At 43.4% G+C, this 24,053-nt stretch overlaps 1 protein-coding gene across 1 annotated transcript in view; it reads right to left on the reverse strand.

The window, feature by feature from the left end:
• FHIP1A (FHF complex subunit HOOK interacting protein 1A) overlaps positions 1-10,444 on the reverse strand; it is a 212,394-nt gene extending 201,950 nt beyond the window's left edge. Inside the window, exon 1 of the mRNA XM_056119088.1 lies at positions 10,277-10,444. The gene's annotated coding sequence lies outside the window, so the exon portion shown is untranslated. The remainder of the gene's footprint in view (positions 1-10,276) is intronic.
• Between the last annotated feature and the right edge of the window lie 13,609 nt (positions 10,445-24,053).

Below are 24,053 nucleotides of genomic sequence, written 5' to 3' on the forward strand. Positions count from 1 at the left end.
CACCACCAGGGTTGATTCCTGAGTGCAGAGCCAGGAGTAGCCCCTGTGCATCACCAGGTGTGACCCAAAAAGCAAAAAAAAAAAAAAAATTACATTTAGATGCAAGAAGCATACTATTAACAAATGAGTGCAATTTTCAAAAAATCCAAATTGCCTAGGAACATAAATTAATGTCTCAAATTATTTCTCTTTCACCCTTGTTCAAAATTATTGACACAAACATACCATGAAGCATATTCAGAGAGGAAGATGGCAAAGTCAGGGTGAAAGGGATGACAAGAAGAAAACAAGGCAGATGAGAGTAGAAATAGTGGCAAGTCAACCTGAGGAAAAGACTAATTCAACAGGACTTTAAATAGGAGAGGATTCAAAATTTTCCCCCCTTAGGAAAAGGTAGTGCTAACTGAGGATGATATATAGGTTTCATTTCTAGTTTGGGAAAAAAAAAACAGTTGCATCTCCCTGGAACACATTGATAAACAGTTCTTGGTCCTCTGGGAAATGAATTAGACCTTTTTTCCATGGGTTTAAGATGGGGAAGTATGGGCACACAAACCCCTCATTTTCCTTTGTTTCCCAGGATCTTAAAGATAAACACTGTCTGACTTCACACTCCAGTATGAAAACAAGAAACAAAATAAAAATAAACCCCAACAACAATGAATAAGTAAAGCAAAAACAAAATACAATAACAAAACAACCGTTCCTAGAAGGGAAGAGAGGTAAATAAATCTGGCAAGAGAAATCAATTGTATATAAAGAAAGATGGAAACTAGACTTTGAGTGGAAACATAATGTAATATACAGATAATGCTCTATAATGCTCTACAGTTGAAACCTATATAAGTTTACAAACTGATGTTACTTTAATTTTTAAATTATTATTTAAAAAAATCAGCAAAACAGGGCCAGAGCCCACAATAGGCTCAGAACATTCTCTGAATACAGGAGACCCAGGTTCAATCTGTAGTACCAGTGGCACTCCAAACATTTCTAGGAACAACCCTCAAATACAGAGCTGGGAGTAGCCCCTGAACACATGGCCTCCAAACTCAAAAACAAAACAAAATCAGGTAATGCTCATGGACTACTAAGTGAAAGACAACTCAAAAATGTAGGATTTGGAGTTACTTAGAAAAGACAAATTTATTTTAAAAAAATACTTAGAGGCAGAAAATGATTAAGCACCTAACATTTCAGTCGAGACTCAGATTCTAGAAAATTGCTATAAGAAAAAACATTCAAGGTTTAGGGGCCACAGACAGCACAGTGGATAGTGTGCTTGCCTTATATACACTTATATACAGCTGACCCAGTACCACATACAATCCCCTGAGTACTGCCAAGAGTGGCACAAAAAAAAAAAAAAAAAAAGAAAGGTTAAAAGAAGGACAGAGGCACCTGAATCGGGCTTTGAAGAATATCTATCTATCATTAAGTAACTAGGAAGAATGCATTCCAGCAAATATTAGAGGCAGCGGGGGGCGGGGGGGGGGGTAGGTATGATTTTTAAAAAAAATAGTCATGGGGTGGTACAGAGAGCAAGAGAGAGAAGATTGGAAGTCAGAGCAGAAGATCTGCAGAGGACAATAGACCATAAATACTGAATATTTAGTCAGAATTCTCCAGAAAACAGGACAAATACAAGAAATAGAAACAAACAGACTGAAATGGGGAGAGAAAAAAGATGGGAGAGAGGAAGAGAGAGAAAGAAGGAGGAGGAGGAGAAGAAGAGAAAGATTTATCACAAGGAATTGGTGCATGCAATTATAAAGGCTAAGAAGTTACAAGACAGCAAGCTGGAGAGGCAAAAGAACAGCTGAAGTACAAGTCTAAATGCAAGGCAGATTACTATCCCGGCTCAGAGATGAGCAAGAGAGTAAGGTCTCCCTTATTCAGCCTTTGCATTCAATTCAGGTCTTCAAAGAATTGAATGAGGCCCATTCACAAGGGGAAAAACAAGCTGTTTTTACTCAGCTGATCATTGGACTATTCAACTCTTATCCACAAACACCCTTACAGACACCCCTAGAATAACGTTTAACCAAGCCTGCAAAACACTCCCCCATAGCCTTGTCAAGGTGACATATATACAATTAACCATCATACCATGGGTTGAGTCACTATCCAACAGACAAGAAGTTCCATGGTCTGTGTCACAAGCAACACTCAGCTTTATAAAATCAAACTGACAGTGCATGAAAATGGCTTGCCGGAAGAAAAACTGGAAATAGAAAGAAGATAAGTATAAGTGCCCATGTGTTAATGAGAGGCAGGTCAGCAAGAAGCATGTGTAAGATTCTATTGATAGAGAATAAGATACTCTGCTAGGTGATTAAGATGCAGTTACTTGTTACCCTGTAGTTCAGCTTGATGTCAGAATCTGATAAATAATGCAATAAAAAAATAAAAATAGAATCTTGATCTGGGTAAGAATCAAATTTAAACTATTTAGGGTCAAGTCTCGGGCACTTTCTGGCTGACATGTCCCGTGTTCAGGTATGTCCAGATGACCCAGTAAACCAAAGACCAGATTGGAATTCCACCAATCACCCTTTTTTTTCTCTTTTTATGTCACACCTGGCAAAGCACAGGGGTTACTCCTGGCTCTGCACTCAGGAATCACTCCTGGCAGTGCTCAGGGGACCATATGGAATGCTGGGAATCGAACCTAGGTCAGATGTATGCAAAGCAAATGTCCTACCCACTGTGCTATCTCTCCAGTCCCACCACCAATCACCCTTTGACAAACTTTCTACCGACCAGAACTACACTGACTGAAAGACTTCACTCACATAATAGCACACCTGAGTGTGCTTATAATTCACAAGGCCTTTTTACATATATAATAGCTTCCCATCACCCCGCCAAAAACTTGAACATGGTTCAAGCACTTCTTGGATCTGTGTCTTTAGGAAAAGCTGTAACATGTCTGAGTTATAAAGCAGGTGCTGGAGCAGGCCTTGGTTCTTGACTCTACAGATCCAAATGTAGATTCTATCCAGCAGGAACTGGAGAAGCAGACCTAGGATTCCAAAGGTCAGCAATGAGGATATGGGGCAGAACTCGGAAAAGAGCCAAGCTGAGAGTTTCCTTCTGGCAAACCTATATCCACAGAAGCTAGGACAGCAGAACAGTCAACTTGGCTGAGTCAGACTCTTCAAACCCACTGAGTTTGTGATTCACTGCATAGGAATGGCCACTCCTTGGTGACAGACTAACCCTAACACATGAGCAAGAAGTAGGATTCCTTTAAGGAGGGAAAAAAATGGTTGATACAGCTATTTAAGAGGCCACACAACCAGTCTCTGGTATCTAAACACAAGTTTTAAATTGATCATCATCTCTGGAGACTCCAGGGTCTACTTGCCAAACAGAACATGCAAGGTTCCACCTAACGACATAATGGAAAATTATAAGGAACAAATTCAGTGAAGGTCAAACTTAGTCCTGCTGATAAGAAATTAGCATTAGCCATTAAGTTTTTAATATAACTATTAGAGAAAAGGAGGTGGTCTGGTATTTCCTGAACCAAATCAAGGTCAAGTAAAGTCATATTTTCATATTTTTCATAATCATTCAAAACATTATATTTTTGTTTCAATAGCAATAACTGTGCAAATAATATTAATAAGTACAAATAAAGATTTAAAATATTCAATTTTTTAAAAACTATTTAACACTCAAAAATAGCAATAATCAAGAATACAAGGGGCTGGAGTGATAGCACAGCGGGTAGGGCATTTGCCTTGCACATGGCCGTCCTGAGTTCAATTCCCAGCATCCCATATGGTCCCCTGAGCACCACCAGGAGTAATTTCTGAGTGCAGAGCCAGGAATAACCCCTGTGCATTGCCGGGTGTGACCCAAAAAGCAAAAAAAAAAAAAAAAAAAAAAAAATAGAAGAAGAATATGTTCCATCTTTCCACAAAAAAATGGAAAGATGTGTTCCATCTTTCCACAAAAGATCAAAATATCTTATATCAAAATATAAGTTCAAATAATGATATATTCTAAGAAATTATTTAATAAGACAATTTTTCATATAAAATATTTTCCTAATAAAAACAAGTATTTTCAATTAAATGCACAAAGTCTTTTTTCCAGGAATCAAACCAGGGCCTCATATACTTTTTTGTTTTATTTTGTTTGGGGGGTCACACCCAGTGATGCTCAGGGGTTACTCCTGGCTCTGCACTCAGGAATCATTCCTGGCTATGCTCAGGGAACCATATAGGATGCTGGGGATTTAACCAGTGTTAGCTATGTGCAGGGCAAGCTCCCTACCTGCTGTACTATAGCTCTCCAGCCGCACCTCATGCATTCTTACAAATGAGTCACATCCTGGACCCAAAAATTGTAGTTTTAAAATATAGGCTCTAAAGCACTTTTGGTTAGCTTTGACATCAAATTTTTAGTTTTTCACTAAGCTGCCCCTGGGAGTATAAATTACCAGGCATGTCCTCCACCTTATTATATAATTTTATCCTTGACCATGAATTAAAAAGATTCAATTCTTCCCTACTTAAAGAAAGTTCATAAGGGGAAGAAGAGAAAATGGGACAGTGGGGGTGGTTTTTGACTTTCTAGGAGTGGTGACTTGAGGGAACACTGCAAGTATACAACAGTATAGAAATGGTTGAAAACCACATTATTATTTTCATCATCATCATCATTATTATTATTGTCATACCCAGTGATTTTTCAGACCTTCCTCCTGACTCTGCACTCAGGAATCACTCTTAGTGAGGCTTAGGGGACCATGCACGGTGGTGATGTTTGGACCCGGGTCAGGACTCTGCAAGACAAATGTCCAACTCTCTGTACTATGACTCAGGTCCCCAAAATCATGTTATCTCGATACAAACAGGGAATAAATATCTCCGCAACAAGAATTTATATTCTAAAACCTTAAAGATTACTTTTTCATGGGGCTGGAGTGATAGTACAGCAAGTAGGGTGTGTGCCTTGCAAGAGGTTCATCTATGTTTATCACCTGCCATCCCATATGGACCCCAGCACTGCCAGGAGTGATCCTGAGTACAGACCCAGAAATAACCCCTGAACTGGGTATGACCTAAAAACAAACAAAAAATACCTTGTTAGTACATGACGTCTTGACATACAGTGATGCAATGTTATTTCGATAAGATTTTCTAAAATAGGTTCTACCACATTCACAAGTGCAAATGTGTATATGTGTCCATATAGTGTGTTTGTATATTTGTATGTGTATATAGAAATTTATGTGTAAAAATATTTTTCTATGTTCATTTTGATATTTTACAAGGAAAATCACCTAAAACGAATGAATGCCAAGTACAAATACCATGAACACACACCCAAAAAAAGACACCCACTTTCAGGAATGAAACATAACTCTCTAATTAAATGGTTATGAACAAACCTTGAACTCAATGAAAACATTAATCAACTCTCTAAGATGGTCAATAAAAACTCTGCCACAGGAATTCCCAAAATGTTCCTGCTTCAATGAACCAGCGTCCTAAAATCCATCCAAAGAATCTTATTTCATTTTTTTTCCACACCAAAGATCAAAATCAGTTTCTGGTACTTTCTACAAGTCCAAAGATCTTAAAAATTGACCCCTACCAATATATTAACCAAGGTAAACTTTCAAAATCAGTTAATAGAGCTAAAAAAAACTCCCTTCTCCACTGTGCAAAAGCTAGTGTTCTCTGAACTCCTTAATGGCATGTCCTAGAATAATGCATTTAGGGAAAAAAAATTTAAGCTTTGCTCTATAAAAATTAATTAGCAGCTTGTCCAAGAACTGCAGAATATTTTTATAGCTGTTATCAATTACTATCTTCTCCTGGGGGAAACACTGAAACCAAAAGCAGCTGAAATGTGAGGAAACTGAGGTGAACTCTTCCTTCATGCTCCAAGCCTTTGTGGCTCTGGCCTCTTGTTTCAGTTTCTGATCACGTATTAGACATCTCCAGCTTGCGTCTGATACATTCAAGAAGGAAGGGCATTAACAAAAATAAAATGTGGGGATGCTATTAGAAAAAGTGTAAGTTAAAGAAATGAAACAGTTTCATGTCTCTGACTCTTTCACAAATCTTTCCTACAGATGGGCCGGGGACATGGTTCAACAGCTGGAGCATCAGGTTCAATCTCCAAGCGTCCCAAACTTCCAGAACACCAGGAGTGCCCCCTCCAACTCATTCCTACATAAAACATTTGTACAAGTGCACAAAAATTCACTTTAACAAATGTTCTCTAAAACGCTGTTGTGAACATGGGAAACACAGAAGAAAACAAATTTCAAACACTACGATAGTGTCTAAATAACTTGTGATACATCATGATATCAAACTACCAGTTTGTTGCCTGTATAGTTGTAAGACATTTTCAGAATAATCTAAACGTTTAAAAATAAGTTTAAAAAATAAGTTTAAATTCAGGGCTAGAGAGACAGTACAGAAAGAAGGGTAATTTAAAAGTTTTAATTTATTTGTCTAAATTTGCCTTGCCTGGGGTCAACCTGGGTTTGATCCCCAGCACCCCACATGACCCCCCCAAGTATGGCCAGGAATGATTTCTGACCACAGAGCCGGGTGTAAACCCTAAGCACCACTGAGTGTGGCGTAAAAACAAAACAAATAAATAAGTTTAAATATGTTAAGTATTACCCCAGGTGCCCGGGGTTTACTCCTGACTCTGAGCTCAGGAGACCAGATTTGGTGCTGGGATCAAATGCCTCAACCTCTGTTCTATCTCCTTGGTTCCAGAAGAATATTGCTAAGCATAGAAATTTTAAGGAAAAAATATCTACTTTTTTATGAAAGTTTGCAAGATTACAGTACAATCTTTAACTTTCCACATTACATTCTGTAATGTCTGAATTTTGGCTAATATTTATGTGTATAATCAGGAAAAATAATGTTTTGTAAGTTAGTAAGATAACTAAGAGGAGGCAGAAGAAACTATTATATAGGGAAAAGTTCAGTGTTAAACTGTAATAGCTCTATCATGTGTCTCTAGCTCTTCTGGAAGGCAGTTGTACTTTTAATTTGGAACTTTCAAAATAATCAACTAAAGGCTCCCTTAGCGTTTCTCATTAGTAATACCTTCTCAAGATAGAAGTTTAGGTTCCAGGGGTCTGAGAGATAGTACAGAGGGTAGGGTACTTACTTTGCACATGACCAACCTGGATTCCATCCCTAGCATCCCACATGGTCCCCAAGCCCACCAGGAGTGACTCCTGAGTACAGAGCCAGGACTAACCCTGAGCATTGCCCCTTGTGGACCCCCTTGAAACCAAAAATGAAATAAAAATTTTGCCTACATTCCAATATTTTTAAAATGCACTAGCATTCTGAAAACAGATCTTTATCCTTGCCAAAGGACTATTTTTGCTTATATAAAAAATAACAAAGTCTAGGGTCAAAGATATAGCTCCACGGTAAAGCACTTGCCTTGCATATATGAGATATATGAGGCCCCTAGTTCAATACCCTGCACCACATAAATATTTCAAGTTATTTTTAAAATATAAAGTCAAAAGTATTTAGCCAAAAAAAAAAAAAAAGAGTAGATGCCTTTCTGACTCCTTCTCACCCCATTCCCCAGAGGAAGCTCTATCAGCTTTTCTAGATATTTGTCCTGGCATTTCCGTATTTGTTAATTAACATATTTTATAGTTATTTCCTAAATTCACTTCAGACCTTCTTTACTGATCTGTTAGGTCATTTATTCATCCCATCTACCTAGGCACAACTACTGTTGAGCTGCAAAGTCTGTAAAGATTACATACAAAGAGACACAAGCACAATATACCCATGTGGTTTTTACATAAATCCTCTTCCCACTTATCTCACATACTGATTAATAAGAAATAAAGAGCACTTTTCATATCCAAAAACTTCACAAAATGTAATGGGGAAAAAAAGCAGGGAGCCTGGAATAGACTCTGAGCACTGCCAGGTATAACCCAAAAACAAAAATAAGAGAAGGAAAACTTTAAAGCCTCTGAATCAGAAATCATGACTTCAGGTCTGATGTACCTAGGAGATTTTTTTTTCCCTGAACCTCACCATTTTCCTCTTGTATAAACTGAATATAGTGGCACTGATCACAAGATGGTTAAATCACAGAGAATAAGTACTGTACATGTGAAAGTACTTTGTGAAGCAAAAAGACACTAAGTTTCTAACACTGTCTTATACTAAGAGGTCTCTAAATGATGTCTCTGAAGTTAAAGGTCCCTCCTGGGCACTGCTCCCCTACCTGGACTATAAACTAAGAGCTGGGAGTCATTGAGAGTCCAGCTCTTCAAAGGGCCAATGTCTTGCTCTATGAGACAAATATACCCAGATAAAGAAGGATGCAAACAGGTACTGGAGAAAGCAATTCTGTGTTATATTTTCAGGGAGATAACACTTCCTTACCAAACTTCTTAAAGTGATATATGAATCTAATTTCAAAATCCACTCCTCAAGCAATTCTTGTGTGTTTCTTCTAATATTTACTACCATATTTCTACATAACTTGCTTTTTAATGTGTGACAGGCATTCTCTGTTAACTTCCCATTAAGAAAAAATAATTTTGTAGAGAAATGTGTTTAGAACGAGACTGGGTGTCTCGCGCAGAACTGTCCAGCAATGCATTACTCTGACTCTGGATATACGTCCTTTTCACTTCCGGTCTTCAAAAGTCGATACCTTCCATTGTTAGCCGCTGGACCTAAATTGTTAGATCACTCTCTGCATCTCCTTCAGTGACCCTGGCTTTCTTTTGCCCTTTCCATGCAACCCAAAGCTACAGAACAAATGGCAAATGGGCCCCCAGATGTAATTTCAAGATAAACATGGACACAATTCCATTTAGCCCCATAAAGGAACTGAGTGGCACTAACAGAAATCAGCCTTTAATTTCCTCAGAAGCTAACTACAGGCGACAACTATAACTATGCTACATTAAAGAGGAAATATATAGACTGGATCTCGTGTTTAAAACTCTGTCCAGCAAAGGCCACCAAAGTCCTCCTAACGCGAACTTCAGCCGCTGGTAGGTCAGGTCTGGGCCCCTTCAAGAACAACACCCCCGACCACTGCCAGGTGTGCAAGGGAAACTGAGGTCAGCGAGGTAACCCTGCTAAACTGGCCTGGTGCATTGCAAAGAAATCTTTTTCCTCCTTCATCACCAGGATAAAGGTGATTAAGAGGGAATTATTTTTTTCAGCGACCTACATAATTTCATTGGGACTTCTGGGCTATTAGCAGAGAGCAGCTGACTTCCCTAACGAGATGAATTTGATACCGGGGGCCCTTCGCGAGCAGCCAAGGGGGCTGAGCACAGGATACAGAGAAGAAGCAACAGTTGGTTGTTTACTCCTGCTGCCTGGGTTTGGGACTCCCCAGACTTCCCTCCAACCCGTCGGGGCTGCGGGGCAGGAATACTACGAAAGCAGAGACGGGGCAAATTCACAGATGTCCCCTCGTGATTCACAGAGCCCCAAGGAACAAGACTGGCTGCGCCACCCACCAGTTGCCTCCCTCTACTCCAGCTCGCTCATTCTGTGGCAGAAGTGGGGTTAACAAGAGAGCTTTGTCTGGGGGCACCAGGTTGGGGGTGGGGGGGTGCTGGGGAGCGGCGAACACACACGTCGCTTCAAGTAACCACCACCAGCGCCCGGACTTAACACGCGGTCTCTCTCTCCTCTCTCGAGTTTATGAAATTGTGCAACAGCCACGGAACAAGCCGGTCCTGACTACACAGCAAGTGCGCGCTGCCAACCTGGGCGCCGCCGCCTCTGGGGAAAGGGAAACCCGAGCCCCAGGTCCACGCTGGGGTCTGTCCTCTGCAGGGACGCGGGCTCGCGGGGCCCCGGGTGGGGGGTGGGGGGGTGGGCACCGTCTCCACTGCCTTGTGTCCAAGGAAGCTGCGCTCGGCCCCGCGGGGTCCGTCACCCGGTAACGCCCCGTCCCGCACCCCTGGGAGCCGCCTCGGCGCGCCGCAGCCAACTTGGCTTGGGACGTTCCCAGCGGGCCACCCCCCCCCCTCCCGCCCGCCGCCCGGGTACCAACACCTGCTCCTCGGGCCCAAGCGGGGGACGCCGGGAAGGGACACTCCTGCCCTTCCCTCACGCCCCCGAAAATAGAACACACCTCTCCAGGGGCTCAGATCGGGGTGTCACCTCCCCCAGAGGCGACCGCGGCGCCACACCACAGTGCCCGGATGGTGCAGAAAGTTTGAGCCCCGACCCCGGGGGACGCGGGTCCCCAAGCCGCCACCCGCGCCGGATACCTCAGAGAAGGGGTGAGGGGGGCGGAGGGGAAGCCGGCTCCGTCCCCGGCCCGCCACCGTCCGCTCCCGCTCCCGCTCTCGGTCTCCACACGGGTCTCGGCCCCGGTCGTCCCAGCCCAGAGTCAACTCGGCACCGGAGCTCCGGGAAGAAAGCCGGAGGCGGGAGCAGGTCTGAGCGCAACTTTTCGACCGTGCGTCAGCGGGTGGCCGCGCGGCGCCCGTCCCGGGTTCGCCCCCGCCCCTCGCGGCCTCGGGAGCGCGGGCGGGGTCTGCGGGGCGGGGCCCAACCTGCCGGGGCGGGGCCCAACCTGAAGGGGCGGGGACAATCATAAAGGGGCGGGACCCAACCTGCCTGGCAGGCCCCGGGGAACTCGCCTCCAATCACGCCCCCCTCCAGCCACGCCCCCGTCACGCCCTCCTCAAGCCACGCCCCCCAGGACGCGTGTCCGCCAGGTGCGCCGGGGCTCCGGCTCTCCTTGGCGCGGACAGACGCCGGGGCTCTGGTTGCCCGGGAGAAGGAGGAGGAGCCTGTGGGAGAAAGTTTCCACCGAAACTTACACCCGCGCTGCCGGGAGGACGCCCCGTCCTTGCGGACTACCTTTTCGCCCTCTTCACCTATGCGCACGCACACACATGCCAAACAAGAAAAACAAATCAGTTTTGGGTCTGGCCAAAAGAATCGTTTCTGGGCTGCGCGAAGTTAGGAGGAGACTCAAGGAGGTTTTCCATTTCTCACTCCCTAATGCCCTCTCCCCACTACAGTTTCTTATTCTGGCGTCTTTGCGTGCACGCGCGCGCGTGTGTGTGTGTGTGTGTGTGTGTGTGTGTGTCCTGAGATCTGCGTGTTATGATGCTAATGAAGTCCTAAGAAAGATGAGTCAAGTGATGGAAACTTTTATTCTGATAAATTCCCTGAAGTAGGTAAGGGGACATTTGGCTGGAGAGGAGTTATTAATGTGCCAGGATTAGGGGAGAAAAGGAAGAGAGTTTTGTTGCTTTTTTTTTTTTAGGTGACTCAGTGTTAGTCGATGTTTGTTGAGTTCACGTGTTTCTTGGTAATTTTTCCACCCAAAGATTAATTTAAGCGGCTGTGCAGCAACAAAAATAAATAAATCACTGTCACTGTCATTGTCCTCCCGTTGTTCGTGGATTTGCTCGAGCGGGCACCAGTAATGTCTCCGTTGTGAGATTCGTTGTAACTGTTTTTGGCATATCAAGGGTAACTTGCCAGGCTTTGCCCTGCCTGCGGAATGCTCTCAGTAGCTTGCCAGGCTCTCCGACAGGGGCAGAGAAATCGAACCTGGGTGGGCCATGTGTAAGGCACTACTATGCTATCGCTCCGGCCCAAATAAATAAAGGAAAAAATAAAAAGGACACATCCCCAGCTCAGGGCACCTCTTGAGGACTGGAAGGCAGGTTGAGAATCCTTTTCCCACCACCCGGGGCTTGAGGATGACTCAATGGGTAAGACTTTGGCATATCTTTCCCAGGGCCCACATCTCGGATCCCAAACGGCCTGGGTCACAGCAGACATTCAGGATACTGGGAGCTGTGCTCTCTGCCAGGCAGGCAGTGCCACCTCCCCTCCCTATTCCCCAGGCTCCCACTCACCTCCGCCCCCCATGTTTGGGCAGCCAAGTCAAATGTGTACTTTTGGAACCTTGGGGGGGTGGGAAGAGGGGAGGATGCCATATCAGGCGAACTTTGGGGCCACCACCAGCTCAGAGCACACAGGTCACTCCTAGAAGTGCTTGGGAACCACATGCAGGAATGGAACTGGAACTCCTGCATGGAAAGCATGAGTTCTAGTCCCTTGATCTGTCTCCCCAGTGCTGTTTTAGATCCAGGAAGAAGAATCAAATTCTTGGTGAGAAGCTCCCTCTGCTTTTTCAGAGCCCTGTGGTTGGTGTGGCTGAAATTTGAGGCAAGCCTCAATCTGAGCAGGTTGGGCCACACCCGCAGTTGCAAAAGCAGATGGGGAGGTTCCACCCCATGCTTTCCGTGAAGTATCTTCCTCCTGTCATTCTCAATAAGTAGCATCCAGGGAGCATCAAGACCACGTGCACCAAGTTCCAGGTTCCTTCTTCATCTAAGTAAGCAAGAGAACACACGCGTTACACTTCCTTGTCTAAAGCTGCCTTGGCCAGGATTACCTCATCTAAAGGTCTCCTTGGCCAGGATTACCTCTCCAGGCACTCTATTTTTTACCTGTAACAAATGCAGGCCAGTGGCACTTAAGAAAAGTCAGGAAAGGACCAGGAGGAGATAGAGATGAGCATACAAGTCAGGAAGTGCTGCACAGGGAAGGCAGGGGGCCCACTCTAACCTCAGGAATGGGCGGGATCATTCACCTATCCACCTGACATTTAACTGAGTGGTTTTCACAGGCCAGATCTTCTTCCACAGCTTGGGGACACCATAGAAAACAAAAACAAAAATTTGGCTCCACGTAGGAGAGACAGATAATAAACAAGGAAGAAAAATATGTGGACTGCCAGATGTTTAGAATTGCTGTAGGGAATAATTAAGTAGGGAGGGGTCAAAAGGATTATCGAAGGTTGGGTCAGAGCAATAATAGTACAGCAGGTAAGGCATTTGCTACCTGCTGTACTGTTGATCCCTGGGTTTGATCCCCACAACCCATAAGGTCCCCCAAGCTCACCGGGAATGATCCCTAAATGCAGAGTCAGGCCTAAGCCCTGAGCACCGCTGGGTGTGGCCTCCAAACAAGGTTTTTTGAAAGAATTTGGGAGGTGGGGGATAGGAACAGTAGTTCTTTGGGATCAGTTTTAGGGGCACACCGGGCATGCTCAGGGCCTACTCCCAGCTACTCAGCTACTCAGCAGTCATTCCTCTGGGACTAAACCTATACTTTGTTCTAGCCCACTGAACACACTCTCTCTCTCTCTCTCTCTCTCTCTCTCTCTCTCTCTCTCTCTCTCTCTCTCCCTGCCTGAGGGCTAACCTTTTAATAAGGTCATCAAGAAGATCTACTACTGGTGAAGGTGAAAGTTGAGCAAAAGCCTGAGGAGAATTAGAGTGCAAAGTCTCTGGTGAACAACTTACCAGCAGGGTCCAAGACCCTGTGGCACAAAGGTGCCTGAGAGTGGGGGTTGCTGGTGATGCCTTCAGTGTGTCAGGATAGAGACAATGAAATGGGAAGGACAATGTGGGGAGGACAGGGATCGCATGAGACATTTTCTCTGAGCTACCAGCAATGGAGTTTTGTATAAAAGTGACATGTGACACTCTGTAATGGGGGTCCCCTTAACTGCCTGGGTGGGGGTAGGTAGCATTAGGGCTGAATAGTTAGGAGGCTATTAAAGTCATCAGAGCAAAACCTCTGTGACTTGGGGCTGAGATAAGACAGCCAGTCGGGTGCTTGCCTTGTGCTCAGCTAACCCAAATTTGATCTCCAGCACCACATATGGTCCCCATAGCCCTCCCAGGAGTGATCCCTGAGTGTAGGAGTGTAGAGTCAGGAGTAAGCTCCAAGCAAAAGAAAAAAAAAAAGTCGGTGGCTTGCTGATGAGCTGACAGAGGGAAGGTTAGAGGACAAGGGAAAGAGGAATGACCCTGAGGTTTCTGACCTGAGTGCTAGAAGAATGGAATCCCTCAACAAAGGCAATGAAAACTTCTAATGCAGCAGGTTGGAGTAAAATCAAGAAGGCTGAAGGGAAAACAGAAAAATGAGGACATTAAAGTGTCAATATTCTTTAATTTCCCTCACTTTTCTTTTTCTGTTTTAATTAATTGATTTTTTACTTGTTGTTGGAGAAGGGCAGGGGGGGTTGGGTCACACGCTTCAGTGCTGCTTCCAGATCTGTACTTGAAGGACTTTATCAGGGTGGGCCAGGTGCAGGGCCCTTATATATCTCCAGTCACTGATTTTTACTTTTATCAATAGCGTAACTTTACAGTCCACACTATTGGCATAGTAGTAAATAAGGCCAATTGCGCTTCCTTACATGCATGAGACTATGAGTTCAAACTTTGGCACTGCCCCCACAGAATGTTGTGTGATCCCCAGATCTGCTAGTGAACCCAGCACCGTACAAGTGCAGCCTCCAGCACACCACAACCAAGTGTGTGTGAGCATCAAAACCAAGAACACATTCGCAATGACAAAGAGAAGGGAATGTCTAATATTTCAATGGGAATGGTGGTTTTCTCTATACTATGAAGGCACCTTATTCAATTATTCTGTTTTCTTTTTCAATTCCAAATTTTAGCCATAAGCAAGTATTATTTTGTTTAGGAGTGGAATGTCTGAATTATAGGCTACAAATAAAATGAGATTTAGCTGATATGGTCAAAGATTTTCAAAGTGGTTATATGAATTTACTCTACGGTCTGAAATATGTTAGAGTTGTGTTTGGTGCAAGATAGTATGTATCCTTGAGCCTCTGTGATAGTACAGAGGTTAATGTGCTTGCTTTGCGTGCTGCCGACCCTAATTCGATTCCAGGTACCATAGATCTGAACATCACCAGGGGTTACTCCTGAGAATAGAACCAGAAACAGCCCCTCAGCACCACTGTTCATGGCCCAACACCCTCAAAAACAAAACAAACCAGGGCTGGAGCAACAGTACAGCAGGTAGGGCACTTGCCTTGCATGCTGCTGACTGGGGTTCAATCCCAGGCATCCCATATGGTCCCCTGAACCATGCCAGGAGTAGTTCCTGAGTGCAGGACCTGGAAAAACCCCTGAGCATCACTGAGTTAGACCCAAAAGCAAAACAAAACAAGACAAAAACCCAGTTATCTCATAAAGAGTCAATGATTTAGAAGTTACAAAAAGTAATTAAGCAGTAATTAGAAATGAGAGCATGTGAGTGAATATATTAATAGTGTGATACCAATCATTTCTAAATTTTGCTTTTTAATTATTTTAATTTTATTGTCATTTTATTATTCAACACTTTTAGCAGTCTTTTTTTTTTTTTTGGTGGGGAAAAAACATCTGTTAGTGCTCGGGACTTACTTCTACTTCTGTGCTTGGGGATCACCCCTGGTGGTATACTCAAAGGACTATATGTTATGCCAGGATCAAACTGTGGGCAACCACGCGCAAAACAAGTGCCTTAACCTCTATACTATCTCTTCAACCCTTTACCATCTTGTGTACAGTAAGTCAAAGAACTGAATTCTTTTTAACACAAAATCCAGACAAGACTCTCTTCTCCTTATCTTTTCCATTCCCATTTTTAAATGTCATAATGAGGCATCCTCGGGATGACTTGATGGCAAATGGCTCTTGACCTTGCAAGTGTGAGGCCCTGAGTTTGATGCCTGGTGCCTCCCACATTCACCTGGTATGGTTCTAGCGGCGCGGCTGTCTGCGAGCCCAACACCCCAAAGACTGTGAAATCTCCTGTGCACAACTGGGTATGAGGATCACCACAGCTAAAGTAGGTGACTCCCACAAGCACAGCAACCAAGGGTGTGCAGCCTCCTGTCCCTGCAACACTAACAAAGAAGAGGGGCATAGGTCACGTGATAAAGTTAGAAAGTTGCGGTAGCTACTGCATATTCCTCCAGTTATTTGATATTTAAGATATAAGAAACGTAGGATCACATAGGAAAAAAGGATCCCCTTATTGTCCCACCTCCATGCACACTGGCTCACCTGCTACTTCCACAGAGCTTGAGATTCTGTCCAAATATCAGTGTGGACTTGGACAAAGGGACCATCTTTTCTAGCAGGAACAGTCCTGATAGTGTAATGAGGTGCTATGTCTAAGATGAGAATGTCAAAACGAACTTTTCTTTGACCCACATACCTTGGAATCTAAACAAAAAAGGGCATGAAGACATTATCATCTGTTGTCAGATAAAATCTAAATGTAAGTTCTCTTCTACAATTGCTTCTCTTTAAAAGAGCTCAGAATGAACAATGTATAGATTATTAATCAAACTGTCAAGAAATTTGTCTAATACACACTTTATTAGATCCCCATTGTTTTCATATGGTCTTGTCTTCTGTGTAAATTCTCAAGCTGTCAGGGTCTTCTCTGCTAATGAGGTAAGGCTTATTTATTATTAAAACCCTTCTTATTTAAAGTGAATCATGGGAACATATTATGATCCAGGCTCTGGAATTACTCGATCCATGTTCAAATCCCAGACTAGCTGCTTCCACATGTGAGACCTGAATCAGCTAACTACCCTTCTTGTGCCTCAGCTTGCTTGCTTTCTCTTTCTTTCTTTTTAAACAGATAAAATTTTAATCAGTAGATGGTTCAAATAATTATCTTTCCTTTCTTCCCTCTTACATTTTCTTCCCTTTCACCTTTTTCTCTTTAAGGTGTGAGACTAATCTGTATACCTACAATTCCTTTGTTTGCACTAGAGCCAAAATCAGGAATGCTTTGCTATTTTTTATTTTATTTAATGCCATCAAATCTGCCATTACAAGTCACTTCCTGTTTTTTTTTTTCATTTTAAGATAACAATGGATGTGGGGAGCTGGGGCCACACCTGGCAATAGTCAGGGGTTATTCTTGACTCTATTCAGAAATGCCCCTTATAGTACTCAGAGGACCGTAATCAGTCTGGGACTTAGAAATAAGGATCAGCTATATGCATGGCAAGCATGTACTTTCCCTCCTGCCCAAGATAATGATTTTTATTATGAAGAAATGGAAGAAGGATGGAAGAAGATATACTCGCTAAAGATAATTCAAAAAACAGGAATACTCTGTGGTTGATAACCCGTAAGGTGTTCCCTAACACTTCCCAGATTTTATTCATGACCTTATACATCTTACATTCAGCTTGCTTTCTGATATTGTCATAGCACTCGTTTCATTAGTTTGTAATAGAACTGCAAGTATATAAATTCATAGTATAATTGTGGATCCACCTCAACACAGTTTACGGCACATAATGAGTCCTAAGTAAACTTGTTTTGAAGACAATTCCTAAAAATTTGTCATAGGGCAGGGTTGTTACATATGCAGAAATATTTATGTGTGAGAATTGTTGTGTCAGGGGCTGGATAAATAGAATAGTTCCTAAGCATTGCCAGGTGTGACCCCAAAACTGAACAAACTTTGGAAATAAGTTCACTCTCCAAGAGAAATTAACTAAAACTACCTCCCATTCAAGCATAGTCTACCAAATAGTATGATCTCAATTTTGTTAATATGTATATATAAACCAATTTTTATATAAGACAAAATATAAATTGTACATTTAGAGCTATAATATATGGTGTGCAAGTGGTCCACTATACAAGAAACCTAACTCGGGGGTAGGTTGGATCTAAAACCCAGCTGTGGGGCTGGAAAGAGAGTACAGGGGTTAAGGTGTTTGCTTTGCATCCCACCAATTCTATTTAGAATCCCTGGCACTGAATATGGTCCTTAAGCACCACTAAGGGTCATTGCTGAGTGCAGAGCCAGGAATAGCCCCTGAACAATACAAGGTGTGGCCCACCACCACTCAAATAATTTGTGCAGGGGTCAAAGTGATTGCCTTGCATGTAGCCAATCCTGCTTTGATCCCTGGCAATGCCTATGATCTCCAGAACCCATCCAGGTGTGATTCCTGGCAACAGAGCCTGAGCACCACTGGGCATGGCCTAAAACTAAATTTAAAAAATAAAATACAATGAACACAGCTGTGTTCTGTTTAACAAGCTGCACACTGAGTACAGAGTTGCAGTCACCCTGAGAACAGAGGGTCTTTCCCTGAATTATACCAACCAGGTATAATACAGACTGGAAAAACATCGGAAAGACACAGATTTTTTTTTTTAAAGACACAGCTCAAAAGTGTAAGACTGGGAACCTGAGAGACAGTATAACTGGTAAAGCATTTGCTTTGCACATGGCTGATCTGAGTTCGATCCCTAGCACCCTACTGGCCCCCTAAGCACCTGCAGGAGTGATCCCTGAGTAGTCAGGAGTAAGTCCTGAACACACAGCAGCTGTAATCCCCAAAACAAGTAACAACAACAAAAACAGAGGATGGGGATGGGGCACACGGAGATAGTGAAGTACTTAGGGAATATGCCTAGCATGCAGCTGACACAGGGTCGATTCTCAGTACCACCTGGTCCCCTAAAGATGGTTGGATGCAAAAGCCCAGCAGCGTTTTATCCTCAGACCCTTGCATTATATGGCAGCCCACTTGGTCAAGAATTACTGCTGGGGCCCCTGGGACTCCTGGGCACCCCTTGGAAGGCCCCATAGGAAAAAACATCTAGAGATGTGGGGCAGGAGAGCTAGTTTAATGGAATGAGCACACATTTTGCTTATAAGAGGCCTGAGTTCAGTCCCTGGCCTCACATGGTGCCCCAGTCAACACCAGGAGCACAGAGCCTTGGAGTAGTCCCTCAGCACCACTGGAGTGGCCCCAAACTTAAGCCAAAACAAAAGAAAAGTGAAGGGTCACGGAAAGAGCTGGAAGGGCTGTGGTACGTACTTGGCATGTGCAGAGCCTGAGTGGAAACCCCAGCACAGCGCAGGGTAGCCCTGGTCACCCCAGAGCATACCTTGACTTGAGCACTGAACCATATGGTCCACACAATGGCACTGTGCATCACTGGGAGAGACTCCCAAGCCCTGCTCCCTCCACAGGACCATTTGGGAGGCTCCCCACTCCCCCAAAAAACAAAAGGCAAAATGTAAGCACTTTCATTCCTCTGCTCCTCCTTCTGTTCTGGTCTGATGAATACTTGCCATTAATCTTTTCGATTTCTCACCAGCCGCGTTGTGTCCATGCCCTCTTCCATACATCCTAAACTGGATACTTATCCTCAGTCCCAGGCTACAAAATGACACATGAAACACATACTCGGGGAACGCGCTGCCAGCTTCAAGAGCTTTCTCTGAGTAGGCAGTAGGAAATTATAATTAAGCTGCTCTGTGGAGCTTTTGAAAAGGAAAATTTCAACAGAAAATTATAGCCACAGTGAATTCTTGATTATTTCGTGGAATAAAATTGCATGAATAATTGAAATCCACAGGTTATCCTAATAAAATCAGCTTCCCTCTGTCTTTGTCTATTCAACTGCTTTAACAGAAATGCTGCAGACTGGGAGGCTTTAGAAAAACACCAGAAACTGTTGCTCACAGCTCTGGAGGCTGGAAATCAGAAATCAGGGGGCCAGAATGGCTGGCTGAGAAATCTATTCTGGGGTACAGAACTTTTCATTGTATCGTCACATAATGGAAAAGTCAAGGGCGCTCTAAGAGGTCTCTCTGACAAAAGGGCACTAAGCTCATTCTGGAAAGTTCCATCCCAATGACCAAAGTCCTACCCAAACCTCCCTCCCCCAACATCATCACCTTGGGGATAAGGTTTCAACATATCATGGGGGGCGGAGATAGATTACAAGTGGACAGATTAGCCTTTATTTCCCCTCTTAATTCCTCCTCAACCTTCCCTCACCCATAAATCACAATTCTCATTATCCAATTTTGGAAAGACAGCTGGGCTGTAAAACTTACCGTTGTAGATAGCAAAGGGATTATTCCTCACAAATCGAAAGGATAATCGTTCCTTATGAAGAATTATGGGAACACAGGCACAATGCCTAACATGTGAGTCTGGGCACTTATTCCACTGAAAAATGAAAGTGGTTGTGAGATTGACACCTTGTTCAAAGGAAAGCTCACAAAGTCAGCAGTCCTTCTACCCATACAGACGTCAGCCTGAAGGAAGTGCTGGAAACTCAAGAATCAGGACTAGCAGGAGCCGCCTGTGCCCTGCGGGGCTCAGATGAAAGAAAAGAGCCTGAAACAGTTATTCCCAACATGGGTCCTCTCGACACAAGGCAGGAACCCTCATCACCTGGGAACTCGTTAGAACTGGAAACCCTCTGCTCCTGCCCTGACACCTACCATTCAGAAGCTTTGGGGGTTAGGACCCAGAAATTTGTCTTTTAACAAACCTGTCAAGTGAGTCTGACAAATCGTCAAATTTTGAACAGCCCTGGTGTAAAATAAAGACGGGAAGCAAAATATTTATAGAATAATTCTTCGTTGTGAGTAACTGCCATTTCTCTGATTTTAAATAACAGTGAGAGGAGGGAGGAGGACCCTGGGGATGGCTCAGTGGCAAAGCAACTGCCTTGTAAGCGCCAGGCCGCAGGTTCGATCCCAGGACAGTTGCGCCTGTACTGAGCACAGTGCAAGCATGGCAACACAGCAAAGAGGGGCAGGGGGACTGTAGAGGAACGACAGTGGGATTCAGCCTGTGTCTGCTCTACTATGTGATTCCCATGTGAAACTGTAAGATCTAAACCCAAGAAGGTCATGTATGCTATTCTCTTATCAACATCATTCCTGATCTAAGCATATGAGGGCTCTGATCTATGTCTCAGTGATCAAAGTTTAACGCTCGCATAAAAGCACGCAGTTCTTTTTCCTTGCATTATTCTCTGTTCCGCTTACCCCTCCTCTGAGTCCACTCTCAAAGGAAGCTTGTCTGAGCCCTGGATATTCAGTTCTGGAATAGAGAGTTACAATTTCTAAAAATTTATTAGTCTATCATCCTTGAGCATATTTAACATGTGAATGTTTGCTTTGTTCTGTTTTGTTTTTGAATATGTGCCATGGAATCAAAAGGTCACTGAAATCAAATAATTTTATTGGGATCAGGAAGATAGTACAGTGGATCTGGTGCTTGCCTTGCACAACGCTGACCAGATTCAATCCTCAGCACCACATATGGATCCCCAAGCTCTGCCAGGTGTGATCTCTAGGCACAAGCCAAGAGAAACCCTGAGCACTGCCGGGTGTGGCACAAACCACCCCATGTCCCCACTAAAGTCCTGAATACTGCTGAGTGTGGCCCCAAACAAATCCAAAACATGGTAATTATTGTCATGAGGCAGTGAAACAATTATTAAAATAATTTCATTTAAGCATTCTTTTAAAATGTATAACTTCCCGAAGTTGGATTCTCTTTAATATCTCTAGAAAGAAAGTAGACTATAGACCAAACATGATGGACACTTACTATCTTTATTGCAAACCATAACACCCAAAAAGAGAGAAAGAGTTAAAGAGAATGTGCCTGCCTCAGAAGCAGGTGGGGTGAGGAGGGTTGGCAGGAGGGATACTGGGAATATTGGTGGTGGAGAATGGGCACTAGTGGAGGGATGGGTACTCGATCATTGTATGACTGAAACGTAAATACATACATATATATATAAAGCAATGTATTGCATTAGAAATATATCAGAAGGCTTGCCTGTCTGCCCTTTACCTAAATCTGTAAGCTGTCTTCTACAATAAGGAAAGCAAACACATAGTGATCCTCACACAATGAGCTATGCCTTCTGTAATGGTCTCTTAGCCCAGGCTTCTCATCCTTGGCTGCATATTAGAATCACCCAGGGAGCTTTTAAATGTACCAATAAATGCCCGGGCTGCATTTCAGAACAATTAAATAAAAATCTCTGGGGGTGGAAACCATCACAATATATTTTAAAGCTTCTTCAGGTAATTCTAGGGTGGTCAAGGATGAAAACTACTGTTCAACTTGATCAGGACCCCTTACCAATAAAGGTTATATTTAGTATGTTTACCCAGAACATAAAATCTGAAGATATGAAGAAGGCACGAAGGGTTGATTGTCAATTAGTAAATCCTTAGATCATGGACACTGCACACAATTCCATTTATTCCAAAACCATCTACAGCTATTCAAAACTAACTCAAAGTTAGTCAAAGACCTAAACACATGAAGTGAAAGAGTAGAAATTTAAAAAACTCTTAAAAAAAAACAAAAATGGTTTATGATATTGGATTTGGCCACGGTGTCTGGGATATTATATCAAAAGAACAGGCAGAGTCGCTTGTCCTTCTCTCCCAGAATGGAGTATAACATGATGCTCACCATAACCAGGCTGCCAGATCCCGCACCAGACTGTTTCATTCAGGGTGCCCCGTAGCGGAGCAGGTGAGAGACCTCTCCTCCCCAAGGGACCCAGCCCCAATAGCCGAAAACTTCCAGAGCTCATCTGCTGCCACGCTCACAGCTGCTCTCCACATGCTAGGGCTGAGCCATACCCTCTAGTGAACCTATTCCTGCAGACTTCATAGGACACACTCTACCCATACTCCAAGAGTAACTGGCACCACACTTGATATGGTTCAAAGTAGGAGCAACCAATCTTAAAGGAAATATATATATATATAGAGAAGCACACAAGGCCCAACCTTTAATAACATTTTAGTGATCTCTTATAGAAGGGCTTAATGGCCCCTCGGTGAAATACAACAATCTTCACATTCTTTCCTCTAAGAAAAGTTTTTTGTAGCATTTTCAGCATTTCTTCATAACAAACAATAAAAAAATATATTACTTCGGTTAATTTTGGGGCAGAGGTTGGGGTTTGGGATGGAAACATCCAAAATATGGTGGTGGGAAGGTATAATGGTGGTGGGAATTGGTGTTTGAATATTAAATGTAGTCAAATACTGTGAACTAGTTTAAAAAATAAAATAAAAAGAACAGGCAACAAAAGTGAAAGTAAATCGCACTACATCAAAACTAAAAACTGCATCAAAGAAGACAACGTTGAAAATACAACCTACAACATGAGATGCATTACTGCAAATCATAGATCTGATAAAGGGTTACCATCCTGAATTTAAAAATAACTCAGGGCTACTGTAATGGTTCAGTGGGCTGGAGCGCATTTCTGGCTTGTATGAAATCAAGGATTTAATCACCAGCACTACATGCTTGCCTCCCCTCACCCAGAGGGGTAAAAAACAACCTTCTAAAAATAACTTCTCTCTCTCTTTCTCCCTCTCCCCCTGCCTTTTGGGCATTATGGTTTACAGTACAGATACTGAAAGGCCATCATGCATATCCTGGGTATAATATGCAGATGAGAGGAGGGGCAGGAGGGAAACTGGGAACATTAGTTGTGGGATATGTACAGTGTTGAAGGGATGGGTGTTGGAACGTTGTATGACTGAAACTCAATCATGAACAACTTTGTAACTATATATCTCACTGGATTCAATTAAAAAAATAAATAAAAATGAGTAAATAAATAACTACAACCCTGGCCAGAGAAATAACATAGGGGTTGAGGCATTGGCCTTGCGTGTGACCAATTCCAGTTCAATCCTCAGCAACACAATATGATCCCTGAGAACTTCCAGGAGTTATTCCTGAGCACAAAGCCAGGAGTAAGCTGTAAGCATAGATGGGTGTTTTCGACCTTCAAAAAAAAATTCCTTGTGTATTTAGTCTTTCTTGTGGGACTCAGCCTAAAACAATACTTTGAAAAATTGGTCCAGGGAGATAGTACAGGCATTAAGGCACTTGTCTTGCACGTTTAATCCCTGGTTTAACTCTGGTTTAATCCCCAGCACCACATATGATCCCCTGAACCCCAGCAGGAGTGATCCCTGAGCCCAGAGTCAGGAGTAAGCCCTGAGCACAGTCAGGTGTAGCCCCCCAAATAAACAAACAACAGCAAAAACAAACCCATAAAACAAACACAGATTTGGGGCCAGTGACATAGCTCAAACAGGAGCGTATGTGCTCAGCTTGTATGAGGCCCTTGATCCATCTCAGACACCACATGGTCCCTGAGCACTGCCAGAATTATATTTTTTAAGCGATAGCACAGCGGTAGGGCGTTCGCCTTACAAGCGGCCAACATGGCCGACCCGAGTTCGATTCCTCCGCCCCTCTCGGAGAGCCCGGCAAGCTACCGAGAGTATTCGATATGCCAAACACAGTAACAACAAAGTCTCCAATGGAGACATTACTGGGCCCGGTCGAGCAAGTCGACGATC

The sequence above is a fragment of the Sorex fumeus genome, unplaced genomic scaffold (assembly GCF_029834395.1).
Source record: "Sorex fumeus unplaced genomic scaffold, SorFum_2.1 ptg000039l, whole genome shotgun sequence".
Taxonomy (NCBI): domain Eukaryota; kingdom Metazoa; phylum Chordata; class Mammalia; order Eulipotyphla; family Soricidae; genus Sorex; species Sorex fumeus.